At 43.5% G+C, this 18255-nt stretch overlaps 1 long non-coding RNA gene across 1 annotated transcript; it reads right to left on the reverse strand.

The window, feature by feature from the left end:
* Positions 1-6130: 6130 nt before the first annotated feature.
* Positions 6131-9498, reverse strand: LOC114602618 (uncharacterized). Its single transcript, XR_013393568.1, has 4 exons — positions 9317-9498; positions 7588-7681; positions 7031-7160; positions 6131-6301 (listed from the first exon to the last, which is right to left on the reverse strand). It is a non-coding gene; the product is annotated as an uncharacterized LOC114602618 (long non-coding RNA).
* Between the last annotated feature and the right edge of the window lie 8757 nt (positions 9499-18255).

The raw sequence follows: 18255 nt of genomic DNA on the forward strand, positions 1-18255 counted from the left end.
GCAGGGCCCAATTTCTAATGGTGCAGTTAGAGTAATTGCACCTGACCCTGTGCTAGCATGGGCCTGTATGGTGAGCTTTCTTTTTAACAAAAGGAAGTCTCTAGCCCTTCTAGAAACAAAGTTTGGACAAATAATGTGCAGGCAACCATCTAAGATGAGGGCTGATAACCCAACGCAAAGTGAGGGCTGAGTCTAATGGTTCTTCTGGTTCTGCAGCACAGAGCACCCACTTCCAGCTACAACTGGCTCTGCTGTTCCTTCCTCCACTCTTTTCTGGAGGGAAGCCCTTGCCTTGGCAGATGTGGTGGGAATAAAACAGAGAGGGACTTTGGGGGTGCTGTTAGGGGTACGGGAAGTGCTGTTTCACCACCTCTGATTTGGCTGCCCATGAAAGGGCCTTTGAAAAAGCATGAGGGCTCAAAAGTGTCACACCCGCCAGCCTTCCCTTTACTTTGCCACCCATGGAAGGGCTTATGGAAAATGTGGAGGGAGACATTTTATTGTCTGTGTGGGGGGGGGGGTCCTTTTGAAAAGGAGGCAGCAGACATGTCAGGGTCTGATTCCCTCCTCCTTGCTTTGCCAGGCAGCTGCTCCAGCCACGGAGGAGTGTTGTTGTTTTTTTTAAGTGTGTGTATAGGGTGAGGCAGGGCACATTGATGCAAGGGGCACATTGATACACCAACAATATTTCAATTTTGAGAAACATTATTCGTGTCGTGACATCACTAAAATGTTTGTATACATGCGTGAGTACAACAGCTGAGACCGCGCCACCCACCAGTTAGCTGTTATCATTCGATGAGAGTAGGTGTGTTTTTAGCGCGGCCAACTAAAAAATTACATGAAATGTAAAAGTGTTCCAATGCTGTTTTACATCGTATATAATAATATAATATGACTGAAATTCAAGTGTCATATCTCAGGGGAAAAACAGGGTCTTGTATGTTTGTCTTCCCCATTCTAGAAGATAAGGCAAGTATTGATTTCAAGGATGTTGTTTTGCAGTTGCCAAAACCAAATTTCTCAAAGGGCACATCTCGATCATCTCTTTATACTTTCTATTGACTTCAGTGGATATAATGTGCAATAGAAACTAAACATTAAGTAATTATCTTATTTCTTATAAGTATTTTGTTTAAATTGCTATTTTTAACCATCTAATGTGAGTTCTTATACTTTTTAAAGTTTTTTCAAAGTTTTTTTTAATGGATAGGTGTTTGATGAAAGATTAATATAAGTTTTGATGTTTTGTTAAGAAAACCTGCCATAAAGTCTATGATATGTGTGAAACACTGTTAGTTTTGATATGTTATTTAGATTTTAAGTAATAAATTGTATGGCTGATTATGATCTCTCACAATAAAAATTGGTTTTTTCATTAATTTTTTGTAAATAGTTACCATTCCCATAAAATTTACACTTTGTATCAAAGTGCCCTATCCAATGTATCAAAGTGCCCTGTAGGTGGAGCAGAATGATACAAAATTCATATTTTTTTTACTAAAGTCATTATATTCTCGTTCTTCTAACTATAATAGTTCTATTATAATATTGATTAGTTCTGCCATGCATAAAGCAAAAAAATTATTTGACTCATTTTTGTTACATAAAATATGATATTGAACTTTTCTGCATCAATCTGCCCCACCTCACCCTATGTATTGCTGGAGGAAGAAGGGCAAAATCCACCCACTTGCCAGTTTTGCTTTGCTGCCTGCCAGCCACATGGAGCTGCAGGCAGGCAGCTCCTTTTTTTATTTAAAAAGTTTGTGTTGGGATGCGGAGCAGTGCAGGAATTGTCTGTTGCTTGTGTTGCTCCTTGAGGGACTTTTTGAAAATGCCGGGGTGGGTTGGAGGCAGAAATAGGGGGATCAACCCATGGCTGCCGTGTTTTTCTTCTTGCCTGCTGACATATGAAGCAGGCAGCTACTTGAGAGGTGCCTCAGTGCAATATGAGAGAGAGAGGGGAGGAGATGGCAATGCTTTTTTGTTTCTGCTGCATGCTGCACAGCAGAGGTTGTTGCAAAGCTGTTGCAGGAGGCCACCTAGTTCAGAGGCCTCATCAGCCCCATGCAGTGCAGGATTTATGTATAGGCTAAGTAGACTGAAGCCTATGGCCTCTGAATCTAGGGCGCCTCGCCAGCCTGCCCGCTCCCCAGCATGCAACCTCCCCTCTCCCAAAATGCAAACCCAAGACTTCATGTGAGGACAGGGCAACTTGGGCCTCATAATCTAGAGGGCCTCGCCAGCCTGCCATCTCCCTAGTGCCGCAGTCTCCCCTCTCCCAAAATTGCAAACCCAAGACTTCAGGCGAGAGCAGGGCAACTCCGGCCCAGCAACTATGAGACTCAGGGCTAGCCAGTGGGGCCCAGTTAGAAGCAGTGGGGTGGGCCCAACTTGAGGTTTCTTTGTTTTGGTAGGGCCCCAGGTCACAGCCAAAGTCTGCAAAATCTTATACATATAAATAAAATCCGTCTAGATTGCCCTGGTGCAGGAGCACCCTTAGGAGCAGCCCATGGGGCCTAATTTAGCCAAATTGCTCCAATTGCCTTAAGGTCAGCCCTGATGAGACTGTGCATGGGTTGGATTGACAAGCCCTGCACCTTCTAGGTCCCTGGTGTCACTATTCAGAGTACAGACTCAAGGACTTGTTATGGAAATAAAGGGGGGCACTTACTTAAAATCAGTTTTGTCACCCCCCCAAAAAACACCCTGGGGTGATAAGCCTGTTAGAATTCCTGATCTATGATTGCAGTCATAGGATTGTTGTCTCCCACATGACGGTATATGTTCTGACTCCACAGAGTGGGAACTGATGGAGACAGGATGTTTGCTGTCTGATGCTAGAGAGAGAGGGAGCCATGTTGTAGTGCTCTGTGTGTGTTTATATGTAAATAAAGTAGATTAGCCAACATGCTGAGTTGCTGAGGTCTGTCACGCAATGCTGTGCAAACTCTGCGGATCCCTAAGTGTGCCAGTGGCGGTTGGCATCGGTCGCTGTGATGTTTGGGCTGAAGAAAGCTTATGAAGCTCCTGAACGATCGAGCAGGAGGGAGAAAACATGCCAGTTGGGCATGTGTCTCTGCCAGGGTCCTACTCGAGTGTAGGCTGAACTCCTGACAGAGCCCAGCCACCTTTTATTCACAGTCACATAAGCACTACACTACAGCATGGCCATAAGTGTGTATGTTCAACCGCTGAAATACACACCCAATATGTAGCAATGGAGATTTATGTTACTGCTTTATGAATGAACACTGTGTTTTATTAATGGACTCTGTATTTTTGGAATTACCTAAGAGCCACCAATAGGGAGCTCTAGAATCTGACAGCTACCAATCAGGTACTACCAAACAGCGACCGCTATTGCTGAAAGCAGGTAACCAGCAGGAAACACTTCAGCTCAGCCTTTGCACTGTTGACTGAACACCCCCTGCTGTGCAGATAATGGAGAAAGCTCGCAAATTGTATCCCTTCTGCCATCCTGGCCAACTCTATTACACTGGTGTAAACCCTGGTGCACCAGAAGCCCAGAATAGCAGCAAATAAAATCCACTCATACGTCAGCGACTGATAAGACTTGCCAACCAGTTCCTCCAAAGTCTTCCTAAATTATAAAGCTCCAAAATACTGGCCAAAAGAGAGCAGGTCTGGGAAGAGCAAGCCATACAATGGGCACCACCAGTGAAAAGGCCCGGCTCCGTGTAGCTCCTGCCCTGCCATTTGATAGGGTGCCCACTTGCCCTACTTCTTGACATGGAATGCTCTCTATTGGAGTCTCCAGGTCCAGTATAAAGACCACAAGAAGGGAGAGCAAGAACCTTGAAGTTCCCAACAGCTGTTAATCAAGCAAGCAAGCACACAGGTCACCTTTGTCACAGTCAGGACGCCTATGTCCTGGGCAGGCCTGCTCACAATCTTGTTTTTGTACAACCTTGTTTGTTCTCAGTAACCAAAATTATATTATCAACATATACAAGCAGAAAAGTTGTTTTCCTTCATTTGCAAGGAAACGTACAAAACAAAGTGGCACTAATAAAGAAAAGTTCAAGGGTGGCAACAGAAAGCAAACTAAAAACGCTTTTGCAGTTCATCCGAACTGTCCAGCAATAACAAGTTATAGTAAAACTGGTGCTATTAACAGTAACCCTTCTAGTTGGTTAATTGATTTGGCAACTTCCATGCACATGACGTCTGATGCTAATCCCCCCCCCCCCGAGAGTTAAATGATAACTCATCAGAGGCAGTTACAGTTGCAAATGGAAACAAAATATTTGTGAAAGGAAGAGGAGCATGTTTGCTCAAGTGTGTTGCAGGTAGAAATACTGTTTGTAATGAAGTGAGAGCAGTAGTTTACTTGCTCGAATTCACAATGAGAAAGTTTTGAGATTTTACATGCTAGATTAAAATTGATTAATTCATTGATTGTAAGAAAAACACTGGGGCCTAATTTGAATAGTAGAGTGTCTGGTATCTTGTGGGCAATCTCCTCCTTTATTTCCACACTGTGACTGCAGACCAAATCACCTGTCAGGAGAGCTATGAGATTCAGATGAGGGTCAGATGCCTTATCAATCCCAGCAGGTATATAACAGGAAGACCATACTTTGAAAGTGACAAACTTAGACAAACAAATTTTGATGAAGTTTTGGACGATTTTGCTATGAGGAAGTTAGGAAAAAAAACATTTTAGCCTTACTGTATTTAATGGTTGTAGTTTACTTCTTAATATCTATTTTAAAAATGACTTTCTAATGACAACATAAAGTGGATTCTAAAAGTGCCACACTGTCAGGTAATCATATAATATTATTTACGCTTCCACGGCAACATAATTTGTAAACTCAAGGTGTTTTTTTGAGGAATAACATTGCAACTTCATTTCCCTAAAAAAATAATGCCTATTCCACAAAAGGTTTACAAAGTTCACTTATTGCAAAAGTTTTTCAGGGTTAATATTATGCATTTTTAAAATCACCATGGTATTTAACAATAACATCTTATGTCCTTTAGAGGAGAAATTGTGAATTGCAGAATTTTAAATACCCGGCATCATCCATGGCTTCACTCACTTTTGTTTACAACACTCTTCCATTTTATTCTAGTCATGAGGGGGGAGGGAAGGGAGGGGCCTCACAAGTGGAATAGCATAGGGCCTCTCTAAATCCGGCCCTGGCCCCAGGATCTAATTTTACCTAATTTTTCTCAAGCTATTGTTGTTGGGGGGCAGTGCAGATGCATTATTATAATCATTATCAGAATTTAAATCATATTGATCTTTCCCCTAAATCTTCCAAGTCCCCCCCCCTTTTGTGGGGAAGGGGGTTCCCACTGTGGAGGCATCAGCATTGTTATAAACTTTTTTCCAGATGATTCACAAGTTGTCTTGGGGGCAATACAAAAGTATCATCAAGATCAGCAGCAGCAGCTTTGTCATCATATTTCCCCCCAATTTTTTTTTGGGCGGGGGAGGGCATGTATTTCAGAAGCACAGCACCACCTTTTCCTCCAGCGGGAATTGTTCCCAAGTTGTTTGGGGAGGGGAATCACAGTGCAAACCCAGAAATATTATTGTTGTCGACTCATCCCCCCCATCTCGACATAATCATATTTGTTTAAGTGAAGGAAGAGGGCCGCAAATAACTATAAATCCACACCTGCACTTACCTAGGAGTTAAAAAGCAAAGGTGAAGGTACCCCTGACCGTTATGTTCAGTTGTGGACGACTCTGGGGTTGCGGTGCTCATCTCGCTGTATAGGCAAAGGGCGCCAGTGTTTGTCCACAGACAGCTTCCGGGTCATGTGGCCAGCATGACTAAGCCGTTTCTGGCGCCATTTACCTTCCCGCTGGAGTGGTACCTATTTATCTACTTGCACTTGACATGCTTTCAAACTGCTAGGTGGGCAGGAGCAGGGACCGAGCAACAGGAGCTCACCTGATCGTGGGGATTCAAACCGCCGACCTTCTGATCGGCAAGCCCTAGGCTCTGTTTTTTAGACCACAGCGCCACCCATTAGAATCTAAAAAGCTGCTGATAGCTGAGATAGGCATGTCCATCACTTTCATTATGATATGTACCAAATTTTGCAAGTAGTGATATCAAGCAAAGACAACAGATACACACTGAAATGCATATATGACTGATTTATTCAGATTCTCTAACATGAAAGGAATTTGGGTGGGATTTGTAAAGCTCAGGGACAGGGTTTGGAGGGATCATCCAGTTTATAGAACTCATATTCACATTTGTTTGGATTGAACAGTGCTTTACATCCCTGACGTTCGACAAGACGAGAGTGCCTAAAAAGAAGAAGAAGAATGTGTAAACTAAGGTTTCCCTGAGCTTATGGAGATCTTGTAGAGGAGCGCTCCTTTCTCCTGCTCACTTAGGACATGCCAAGAATGACTGGAACTGCCTGGCAGAAAAGCAGTTTTGCAAGATGTTTGCTCCATCCAGGGAAAACCAAGCCCTTGGAAAACATTTGCCCTGAGGCCAAATTCTCCTGGGGAACCCAAGCTGAATGCACAAAGGACATGTTTTGCACAATATGCCATTGCATGTTGCTGTACGATGACCTGCTCCCCCCCCCACTATGTTTGCAGTGCTTGAGGGCAGCACCCATGCACAAAAATGGGTGAAGCAAAATGTTGGTGCGAAACCAAGAGGCCAGCCAGGAGGGAGACAGAAGGAGACAGGAAGGTGCAGGAAAGAGGAGGGGTCCTGTTCCATTGGGTGCATCGGGGTCCCTCTCCCCAGCACCAGCTCCTAGGTGGTCTCCGGATGAGAGGATCTGGGACTCAGGGAGATTCCAAAGTCCAAGCTTCCACGCAGCGCATGCCTGGTCATCGGATAATTGGAAAGGCACTCTGGACATGCAACCTTTCAGATGTAAAGATTTATTGGGACACCCGTCTTCAGCTCATTCCGTCCATGAATTATAATTGAGCAGAAGGTCTTCCAGAGAGAACGGGGCAAAATAATTTGAAAGAGATTTATAGACCCAGTGCCATTTTGGGTATTTGGCCTACCTGGAACAGCACAGCGTTCCCTCTTCACTACATACACATTTCATGCAATTCGTTGTATTCCACTTGGAGTAGAATGCATGCTTGCTCCCATTAATGGGATCAGTACACTCAGTGGGCAGCACCGGCTTACCTAGGGAGAGAGATCCCATACATTTAACATCAGCCCCCAAACAGCTCGTGAAATCAGAAGCTGCTGCTCAGCACAATGCAGAGACTGCGCAAGAGAAGCACAGTGGCTGCAACTTGTCCACTTGTCCAGCTCCTCCTGTGCTTCTGACAGCAGCCAGATGAGACGGGAGCAGCGTCAGGTCATTTTAGACTCTGAGCAGCATCACAACATCCAGGGAAGTGTAGAATTTAAAGGTAGCTGCATTTTGGTCTGTGTTCTGGTTCTGCAAGAGCAGATTTGGTAGGTGTATGCTAAAAAATCTCTAGTCAGGAACACATTTCCCAAACATTAAATACTGATTTGGCTAAATGAATAGGCTGCTTGACAACATAATTTGTTGTTGTTGCTGCTGCTGCTGCTGTTGTTGCTGCTGCTGTTATTAACTTACCATCTTTAATCTCTTCTTTGGGCTCGCGAAATATGCAGGTTCCCTGATACAAGGCAAGTGTCAAAGACAAGGCAGTCAGGCTCAAGAGGATTTTCTGTAAAAGAGACACACACATGCACAAATCATTCAAGATGGTGTTATCATATTTATAGCCTCTCTTGCTGTTAAAAAATGCATTGTATGTGACTAAATTTTAGTCAGAGCAGAGCCAATGAAATTAATGTGCCTAAGTTAGTCTAAGGCACAGAGCCTAGGGCTTGCTGATCAAAAGGTTGGCGGTTCGAATCCCCGCAACGGGGTGAGCTCCCGTTGCTTGGTCCCTGCTCCTGCCAACCTAGCAGTTCGAAAGCACGTCAAAGTGCAAGTAGATAAATAGGTACCGCTCTGGCGGGAAGGTAAACGGCATTTCTATGCACTGCTCTGGTTCGCCAGAAGCGGCTTAGTGATGCTGGCCACATGACCCGGAAGCTGTACACCAGCTCCCTTGGCCAATAAAGCGAGATGAGCACCGCAACCCCAGAGTCGGTCACAACTGAACCTAATGGTCAGGGGTCCCTTTACCCTTTTAGTTAGTCTTGTCCATCAATTTCAATGGATCTACTCTGGGTATGATTCGCACTGGATTCAACCCAAGGCCTTTGAAAAATTCCCTCTACATTAAGCTTATACACTTCAGTAGCTGAGTTGGGTCATTTTATACTTAGTGGGATTTTTTATAAAGTAAACTGCCCTCCCCCACAAATCCCATAGCATTCAATTCCTCAGAAACATCAATTTTGTTTATATATCTGTTCTCAAAGTCCATCAGTTTTGGATTCTGAGCCACAGCAAAGAGAGGAGCGTTCAGAGATCAATGACTATTTACATTAAAGCACAGGGTGATACTCAGGTTGGCCAAGAAAATGCCTTTGGCCAATTCCCCCGGCCAATTTCCTGACAAATGCAGGAAAGAAAACAGTCAGAGGGAAGCTCAGGCTATGTGGTTTGTACCCTGAAGTTGTTGCTGTGAGAGTTCCAACTGTAGGTCATTGTAATGAGTCCTAAGTAATTAACCTGAGCAGCGGGGTTGCACTGGAATTTATATAAAAAAAGTTTCACTACCCCAGCTAAAGATAACTAAATAATGTTGTGAGCACTGGTCTGAATGGGGGTCTGGATAGAGAGAAGGCATAACCTCCAAATGCTCTGATTTTCCAGGGACAGTTCCAGAATTACAAAAGCCATCCTGGCTTTGGATTTGATCCCCAAATGTGAGCTCTAAAGCTATAAAGCAGGGTCAGCCACCTTTTTCAGCCGTGGGTCAGCCCACCGTCCCTCAGAGCAAGTGGTGGGCTGGACTATATTTTGGGGGGGAAATATGAATGAATTACTATGCCCTACAAATAACCCAGAGTTGCATTTTAAATAAAAGGAAACATTCTACTCATGTAAATACACACTTATTCCCAGATCGTCCGCAGGTCGGATTGAGAAGGCAATTGGTTGCCTACCCCTGCTAAAAAAGCACAGACTGTGCCTGGAAAAAGCAGAGGAAAAGTAAATGTGGATAAGCCTTCAGATAAGCCTGGAGTCTGAGAAAGCCTCAGCAACTGAGATACTCAATCCTCATGATTCTGAATGTCTTTGCACACCCCCTCTCCACACCTCAAATCTCCCTTTCCACCATTTAAACCTAATCTAGATTAAAGAAAAGCTTGTGCGCCAACTATCCCCAAAGCATTCCACTTACCATCTTGGTTTTTCAATGAGTTGCTGGCAAACTCTTATTGGGGCGTGCAGGAAAGAGCTCTGGTGTCCCTCCTGTAAGTCTGTGGAGTATCCCATGCCCCCTTTTATACAAATGGGAAGGAGGAGGCAAAATGAGAGGGATGGAGGTCCTAACGGGGAAGGAAATGCTTGCCAGGAAGGAAACATTTGCTTCTGATGACATAAATGTTTACAAGAACAGCCTGGAGAGTTCTACGTCTTCCAGAGATATTCATTGATAAGTGCAGTTCAGAACCAGAACCGGGAACAGGAAAATCATGTTCAATGTTATTAGACCAGGATAGTGTTGAGTTCTGCAAGAAATATGGCTCTAGATATTTGTCTTTACAGCCTTACCTCAAGAAGGATACTGTCAAAAAAGGCCAGCAAAATGAACAAGGGGGTGGAGCAAAGTGGAGAAAGTAAAGTTTTTATCTCTCATAAGAGTAGAACTTGTGGACATCTCCTGCGCTGCCAGGAGATAGTTGGACAGGTAAGTGGAGGGACTGACCAGCCCACACAACAGTGGGCAGAACTTGCCTGGGAGTTCTCAGTCGGCTCCAGAGCTTCTCCCACCCTGCCCTTCCTCAGTTAAGCCTTCTTTTGCAGGTTAACCTCTTCTCCACAGGTACGCAGGTGCCGCTACGTTATGGTCGCTGTTGAAGGGCCGGAAAGGAATTTTCCTGCATTGGCAGATTTTGCCTTCCCCATAGCAAAACGTCACAACTTTGGCGGTTTCAGGCCTTGGGCAGAATCCTTTAGTCTGTCTTTCCTAAATGGGGGGGGGGGAGCGGTGACCCCCCCCACTGCGCCGATTCCAGGGTTCCCCATTAAAGGGGTTGTTTTGAGGGGAGGCATTGGTCATACGCTGTTAGGTTGTCATTGCTCTCCTCCTGCGACGGTGGTGAAATGGGGGGTGGACTGTCTGCTTAAACAGACGTTCTCCAGAGCCAGCCCAATCCCCACATATTCTGGATAACCCTGATGTTCCCCAGATCCCTGGCCAGGGACTGGGAGGGATAAACACCCAATGCCTAAGCCAAGGTCTCCCTACAGCTGAAGTTTTAATAAACTTGCCTGGGAAGAGGGATTGATTGTTAAACTACTCTCACTGAGAGGAATTGACACTACTTGTAAAAAGGTAAAGGACCCCTGACAGTTAAGTCCAGTCGCGAACGACTCTGGCTTTGCTGGCCGACGGAGCTGACGTTTGTCCGCAAACAGTTTTTCCGCAAACAGTCTGACATGACTTATTTTTCAGAAATCCATGCTGACTATTGGTGATCACAGCATTCCTTTCTAGGTGCTCACAGACTGTTTGCTTAATGATCTGCTCCAGAATCTTCCCTGGTATTGATGTCAGACTGACTGGGCGATAATTATTTGGTTCGTCTCTTTCCCCCTTTTTGAAAATAGGGACAACATTTGCCCTCCTCCAGTCTGCCGGGACTTCGCCTGTTCTCCAGGAATTCTCAAAGATGACTGCCACTGGTTCTGAGATCACATCTGCCAGTTCTTTTAATACTCTTGGATGCAGTTCATCTGGCCCTGGAGACTTGAATACATCTAATCTAGCCAAGTATTCTTGTACTATCTCCTTAGTTTTTTAGGTTGTGTTTCCTCTGCTGAATCCTTTGCTCCAAATTCTTCAGGTCGGGCATTGTTTTCTTTATCGGAGAAGACTGAGGCAAAGAAGGCATTGAGGAGTTCAGCCCCTTCTGTGTCCCCTGTTTGCATTTCACCATCTTCTCCTCTGAGTGACCCCACTGTTTCTTTGTTCTTCCTTTTGCTACGGACATACCCATAAAAGCCTTTTTTGTTGCTTTTAACCTCTCTAGCAAGCCTGAGTTCATTCTGTGCTTTAGCCTTTCTGACTTTGTGTCTACATGTGCCGGCTATTCGTTTGAATTCCTCTTTGGTGGTTTCCCCCACTTTTCCATTTTTTGTACACATCCTTTTTTAATCTTAACTCAGTTAAAAGTTCTTTAGATAGCCACCCTGGCTTCTTTAGGCACCTTCCATGTTTCTGTCTCATTGGTATTGCCTGAAGTTGTGCTTTTACTATCTCCCTCTTAACAAACTCCCAGCCATCATGAACTCCCTTTCCTTTTAGTATTACTGTCCATGGGATCTCACCCAGCACTTCCCTAAGTTTTATGAAGTTGGCTTTCTTAAAGTCAAGAAATTGAGTCCTACTATGCTTGGCTGCTCCTTTCCGCTGTATAGTAAACTTCAGAAGAGCATGATCACTCGCGCCTAATGATCCTTCCACTTCTACCCCACTAACCAGGTCATCAACATTGGTTAGGATCAGATCTAAAATGGCTGTTCCTCTTGTTGCTTCTCCCACTTTCTGGACAATGAAGTTGTCTGCAAGGCCAGTGAGGAATCTGTTTGACCTTATGCTCTTGGCTGAGTTTGACATCCAACAAATATCTGGTTAATTGAAGTCCCCCATTACTACTATCTCCCTTCCTTTTGCATGCTTGGCCATCTGTTCCAGGAAGGCATCATCTATGTCCTCCGTTTGGCTTGGGGATCTATAGTAAACTCCCACAATGAGGTCTCTGTTATTCTTCTCTCCCTTAATTTTGACCCAAATGCTCTCACTTTGGCTTTGAGGTTCTAAATCTTGGATCTCTTCACAGGTATACACATCCCTGACATATAACGCCACTCCTCCTCCTTTCTTGAGAGGTAGTTTTCATTTTTCTTTTCTTTTTCTCTTCCTGTTTTTAGTATGTATTTTGTGTTTTTAATTTCGTATTTTTATGCTGCCAACCACCCTGAGATCTTTGGGTGGAGGGCAGTATACAAATATAATAAAAATAAATGTTAAAAGGTGAGTCTCTAACCCTTCTAGGTTATGATGCACAATGTGCATGTTCTAAGCAACTTCTGTCAAATGAGCCAGCCTGGCCCCTCCTGTCTGTCTGGGGATTCAGCCAAGTCAGAATTGTGATTGGTAAGTGACTTGTATCGGATCCAATACAAAAAAAAAAGTCACAATAATTTTAAAATAAACAGTGTATATCAAATTGAGCAATATTTAATAATCCATTAGAATCTAAAAAGCTGCTGATAGCTGAGATAGGCATGTCCATCACTTTCATTATGATATGTACCAAATTTTGCAAGTAGTGATATCAAGCAAAGACAACAGATACACACTGAAATGCATATATGACTGATTTATTCAGATTCTCTTACATGAAAGGAATTTGGGTGGGATTGGTAAAGCTCAGGGACAGGGTTTGGAGGGATCATCCAGTTTATAGAACTCATATTCACATTTGTTTGGATTGAACAGTGCTTTACATCCCTGACGTTCGACAAGACCAGAGTGCCTAAAAAGAAGAAGAATGTGTAAACTAAGGTTTCCCTGAGCTTATGGAGATCTTGTAGAGGAGCGCTCCTTTCTCCTGCTCACTTAGGACATGCCAAGAATGATTGGAACTGCCTGGCAGAAAAGCAGTTTTGCAAGATGTTTGCTCCATCCAGGGAAAACCAAGCCCTTGGAAAACATTTGCCCTGAGGCCAAATTCACCTGGGGAATCCAAGCTGAATACACAAAGGACATGTTTTGCACAATATGCCATTGCATGTTGCTGTACGATGACCTGCTCCCCCCCCCCCACTATGTTTGCAGTGCTTGAGGGCAGCACCCATGCACAAAAATGGGTGTAGCAAAATGTTGGTGCGAAACCAGGAGGCCAGCCAGGAGGGAGACAGAAGGAGACAGGAAGGTGCAGGAAAGAGGAGGGGTCCTGTTCCATTGGGTGCACTGGGGTCCCTCTCCCCAGCACCAACTCCTAGGTGGTCTCCGGATGAGAGGATCTGGGACTCAGGGAGATCCCAAAGTCCAAGCTTCCACGCAGCGCATGCCTGGTCATCGGATAATTGGAAAGGCACTCTGGACATGCAACCTATCAGATGTAAAGATTAATTGGGACACCCATCTTCAGCTCATTCCGTCCATGAGTTCTAATTGAGCAGAAGGTCTTCCAGAGAGAACGGGGCAAAATAATTTGAAAGAGATTTATAGACCCAGTGCCATTCTGGGTATTTGGCCTACCTGGAACAACACAGCGTTCCCTCTTCACTACATACACATTTCATGCAATCCGTTGTATTCCACTTGGAGAGGAATGGATGCTTGCTCCCATTAATGGGATCAGTACACTCAGTGGGCAGCACCGGCTTACCTAGGGAGAGAAATCCCATACATTTAACATCAGCCCCCAAACAGCTCGTGAAATCAGAAGCTGCTGCTCAGCACAATGCAGAGACTGCGCAAGAGAAGCACAGTGGCTGCAACTTGTCCACTTGTCCAGCTCCTCCTGTGCTTCTGACAGCAGCCAGATGAGACGGGAGCAGCGTCAGGTCATTTTAGACTCTGAGCAGCATCACAACATCCAGGGAAGTGTAGAATTTAAAGGTAGCTGCATTTTGGTCTGGGTTCTGGTTCTGCAAGAGCAGATTTGGTAGGTGTATGCTGAAAAATCTCTAGTCAGGAACACATTTCCCAAACATTAAATACTGATTTGGCTAAATGAATAGGCTGCTTGACAACATCATTTGTTGTTGCTGCTGCTGCTGCTGTTGCTGCTGCTGCTATTAACTTACCATCTTTAATCTCTTCTTTGGGCTCAAGAAATATGCAGGGTCCCTGACACAAGGCAAGGGTCAAAGACAAGGCAGTCAGGCTCAAGAGGATTTTCTGTAAAAGAGACACACACATGCACAAATCATTCAAGATGGTGTTATCATATTTATAGCCTCTCTTGCTGTTAAAAAATGCATTGTATGTGACTAAATTTTAGTCAGAGCAGAGCCAATGAAATTAATGTGCCTAAGTTAGTCTAAAGCACAGAGCCTAGGGCTTGCCGATCAAAAGGTTGGCGGTTCGAATCCCCGCAACAGGGTGAGCTCCCGTTGCTTGGTCCCTGCTCCTGCCAACCTAGCAGTTCGAAAGCACGTCAAAGTGCAAGTAGATAAATAGGTACCGCTCTGGCGGGAAGGTAAACGGCATTTCTGTGCGCTGCTCTGGTTCGCCAGAAGCGGCTTAGTCATGCTGGCCACATGACCCGGAAGCTGTACGCCAGCTCCCTCGGCCAATAAAGCGAGATGAGCACCGCAACCCCAGAGTCGGTCACAACTTTTTTTAAAAAATAAATATTTATTAAAGTTTAACAAATACAAAGAAACGGAGAACAAACAATAAAAAGTTACAATAAAAAAGAAAGAAAAAAAATATAGAAAAAGAGAAGCAAAAACAGCAAAAAGACAAAAACATTTTAAAAGCACAAACGTTTAAAAAGAAAAAAGATAAAACCCATGTTTCCATATCCTTATTTTACATTTGCTTATTTCCTTGACTTCCTCAAACCTCCCTCTTTGCATTCCAGTTCAGTTAATTATTTCAGCAAGTCCTTTCCCTTTTTCTCCAATTTAAATGCAAACTTTTTCTTAACGCAATTTAGCCTTAAATTTTACACTTTAACCATACTCGATCTATTTCTTACTTAATTCTTAGTAACATTTCTACTAAAGCCCAATACGTTCTTTCCAACAACCTCCTAGCATTCATTAATTTTACAATATTTCTGTAAATATACTTTGAATTTTTTCCAATCTTCTTCCACCGACTCTTCTCCCTGGTCTCGAATTCTGCCGGTCATTTCCGCCAACTCCATATAGTCTATCAGCTTCGTCTGCCATTCTTCCCGGGTAGGTAGATCTTGTGTCTTCCAGTACTTTGCAATAAGTATTCTTGCTGCTGTTGTAGCATACATAAAAAAAGTTCTGTCCTTCTTTAACACCAATTGGCCGACCATGCCCAGAAGAAAGGCCTCTGGTTTCTTCAGAAAGGTATATTTAAATACCTTTTTCATTTCATTATATATCATCTCCCAAAAAGCCTTAATCCTTGGGCACGTCCACCAAAGGTGAAAGAATGTACCTTCAGTTTCTTTACATTTCCAACACTTATTATCGGGCAAATGATAAATCTTTGCAAGCTTGAATGGTGTCATGTACCACCTGTATATCATTTTCATAATATTCTCTCTTAAGGCATTACATGCCGTGAATTTCATACCAGTGGTCCACAATTGTTCCCAGTCAGCAAACATAATGTTATGTCCAACATCTTGTGCCCATTTAATCATAGCAGATTTAACCGTTTCATCCTGCGTATTCCATTTTAACAGCAAGTTATACATTCTTGAAAGTATCTTAGTTTTAGGATCTAACAACTCTGTTTCCAATTTTGATTTTTCCACCTGGAAGCCAATTTTTTTGTCCAAATTGTAGGCTTCTCTTATTTGATAATAATGAAGCCAGTCTCGCACTTTATCTTTCAATTTCTCAAAACTCTGCAATTTCAATTTATCTCCTTCTTGTTCCAGAATTTCCCAATATTTCGGCCATTTGTAAAAGGACTTCCGGGTAAAAGGACTTCGGCCATTTGAGGACTTCCGGGTTAGCGCCATCGCCGAATGGCGGATTCCCTCCGAGCTCCGGAGGGAATCTGCTCAGCAGGGGTCGGGTCCTGCCGCGCCGGCGACGCGGGGACCCTCAAAAACCACAGGCGCGAAAGCCCATGGACCTGGTGACTCGGCGGGCACCATTAGCGCCCTTCCCGACCCGCGAAGGAGCCTTTTTAAAGGCTACGGAACGGGGGACGGGGAGCGGCGCGGTGCTGAGAGTCCTCTGCTTCCCCTGCTGAGCGAAGCCGCAAGCCATTCGACGGAGAGCACTGACTTCTTCTTCTGAACATTTGGATTAAAAATAACAACCCGTGAGTAATACGGTAATTGGACTTAAAAGGGAAATTTTTCTTGAATTTGGTACGAGCGGGGGAGGTGCAAAGAGGAAGTCCGTCTCCCCCCATTGTAAACAATTTAAAGCAAGGATTTGACAACTAAGGTCGAGAGAAGAGCCTTTTCTTTATTGGGTAAAAGTTATTAATTCCACGAGTGGAAATTACAAGTAATTGTGCTGGAGGATAAGAGTGGACTGAGAGTTAAAGTGCAACCCCCCCCCCCCGGAACCGGGAGTAATCCGTGAGAGAGCCTGGTGAAGAGATACAGAGATTTTGACAGCTGTCAAAGTAGCTGTCAAAGTTGGAGAATAAAAAGAGAACTTTGTTTTTGTGACTTTGCTGGTTAGATTTGTTACAATTCGGATATAAATTGTTGAAAACAAGGAATAACAAGTTAGTTTGACTTTTGGTTTGGATCTGGAAGGAAACTAAGTAACCATAATCCCTCTAGAGGGGGTTTTGGGACATTACAAGAATGGCTGTAAGTGGAAAAATACTGATGGAGTTGAACAGGACTTTTTATCTCCTGGGAAAGCTTCAAGAACAGAGTACTGTTTTGTCTACAGGAGTATCTACACTGAAGGAGACAATAGACATATCTATTGAAAATGGAAGGGACTTGACGCAAGTTTTGGTTCCTGAACAAAAAGCCCCTGTAGCGAAATTGGAAGTACTTACAGCTGAACAGGAAAAGAAACTTGAGAAAAGTGATGGAAGGGAACAGGAGATCTATGATGATCTGGAAGGGAATGAAGGAGGAGTTACAACACCGCAGAAGACCAAGGAAGGCCAAGGGCCTGTTAGGAAGGACATAAAGGAAAACAGGAATTAGATCATGAAAATTTGGCTTGAATTGGACAAGGAAGATTGGAGAGATCTCCTGATGTGGAGATCTGACGACCTACGGAGTACAAATTTGAGCAAGATGGAAGTTGGAGCATTTGGGACATTCAGACTTAAAAGGATTAAGAAACAAGATTGGAGCTCTACTTTTAAATATAGAGGCCTGGATGTAAGAAAAATGGACATTTTTGAGACAGAGCTTCTACGAGATTTGGTGTCTGATATAAAAGACTATCAAAAAAAACCGGCAAAGAGGAGCTGAGAGAGAATTAGAGCCTCGGATGTGAGGTCTCCAGGCTGATACCAGATAGACTGATGGATTTTGGGGACTGAAACCGGGAAAGGGGGGAGGGAGATTGGGAATCCAAAGGGTGTACAATTATATTTTGAATTTTTCTTCTTTTTTATTTTGTTTTGATGTGAGTATAAAAAAGGGGAATTCGTGGAAGGGAACTGGGGTCGACCTTAGAAAAAAGATGTTAATGTTTAAAGACTGTGGAATATAAAGGGAAAGAGGTTATATAAAATGAACTAAATTGAATAATGGGTCAAATACAATAAGGTCAAGACTTGGGATAAGAACTTGTTGAACTAAACAAATGGAAATGGAATACAAGAAGGGGAGGGGTGGGGAAGTCCTGGAAAGATGTTACTGAAAGCAAGGTCTTAAATGTAAATGTTTTCTTTTTTTCTTTTTTCTTTTTTTTGGGATTTTTTTGGAAATTTCAATAAATATGATTTTTTAAAAAAATTTATTTCGGCCATTTGGCCTCCATACTGAGCTTTTTCTGAGCTTTCGCTTCCATTGGGGACAACCACCTTGGGGTTTTATTTTCCAATAGGTCTTTATATCTTATCCAAACATTAAACTATGTTTTCCTGACAATATGGTTTTTAATGCTTTATGTACTTTAACCTTGTCGTACCACAAATATGCATGCCACCCAAAAACATTATCAAAACCTTCTAAATCCAGAATGTCTGTGTTCTCAAGAAGCAGCCAATCTTTCAACCAGCAGAATGCTGCTGATTCATAATAAAGTTTAAGGTCTGGCAGGGCAAATCACAAGAGTCGGTCACAACTGGACCTAATGGTCAGGGGTCCCTTTATCCTTTTAGTTAGTCTTGTCCATCAATTTCAATGGATCTACTCTGGGTATGATTCGCACTGGATTCAACCCAAGGCCTTTGAAAAATTCCCTCTACATTAAGCTTATACACTTCAGTAGCTGAGTTGGGTCATTTTATACTTA

Source organism: Podarcis muralis, chromosome 7 (assembly GCF_964188315.1).
Source record: "Podarcis muralis chromosome 7, rPodMur119.hap1.1, whole genome shotgun sequence".
Classification (NCBI taxonomy): domain Eukaryota; kingdom Metazoa; phylum Chordata; class Lepidosauria; order Squamata; family Lacertidae; genus Podarcis; species Podarcis muralis.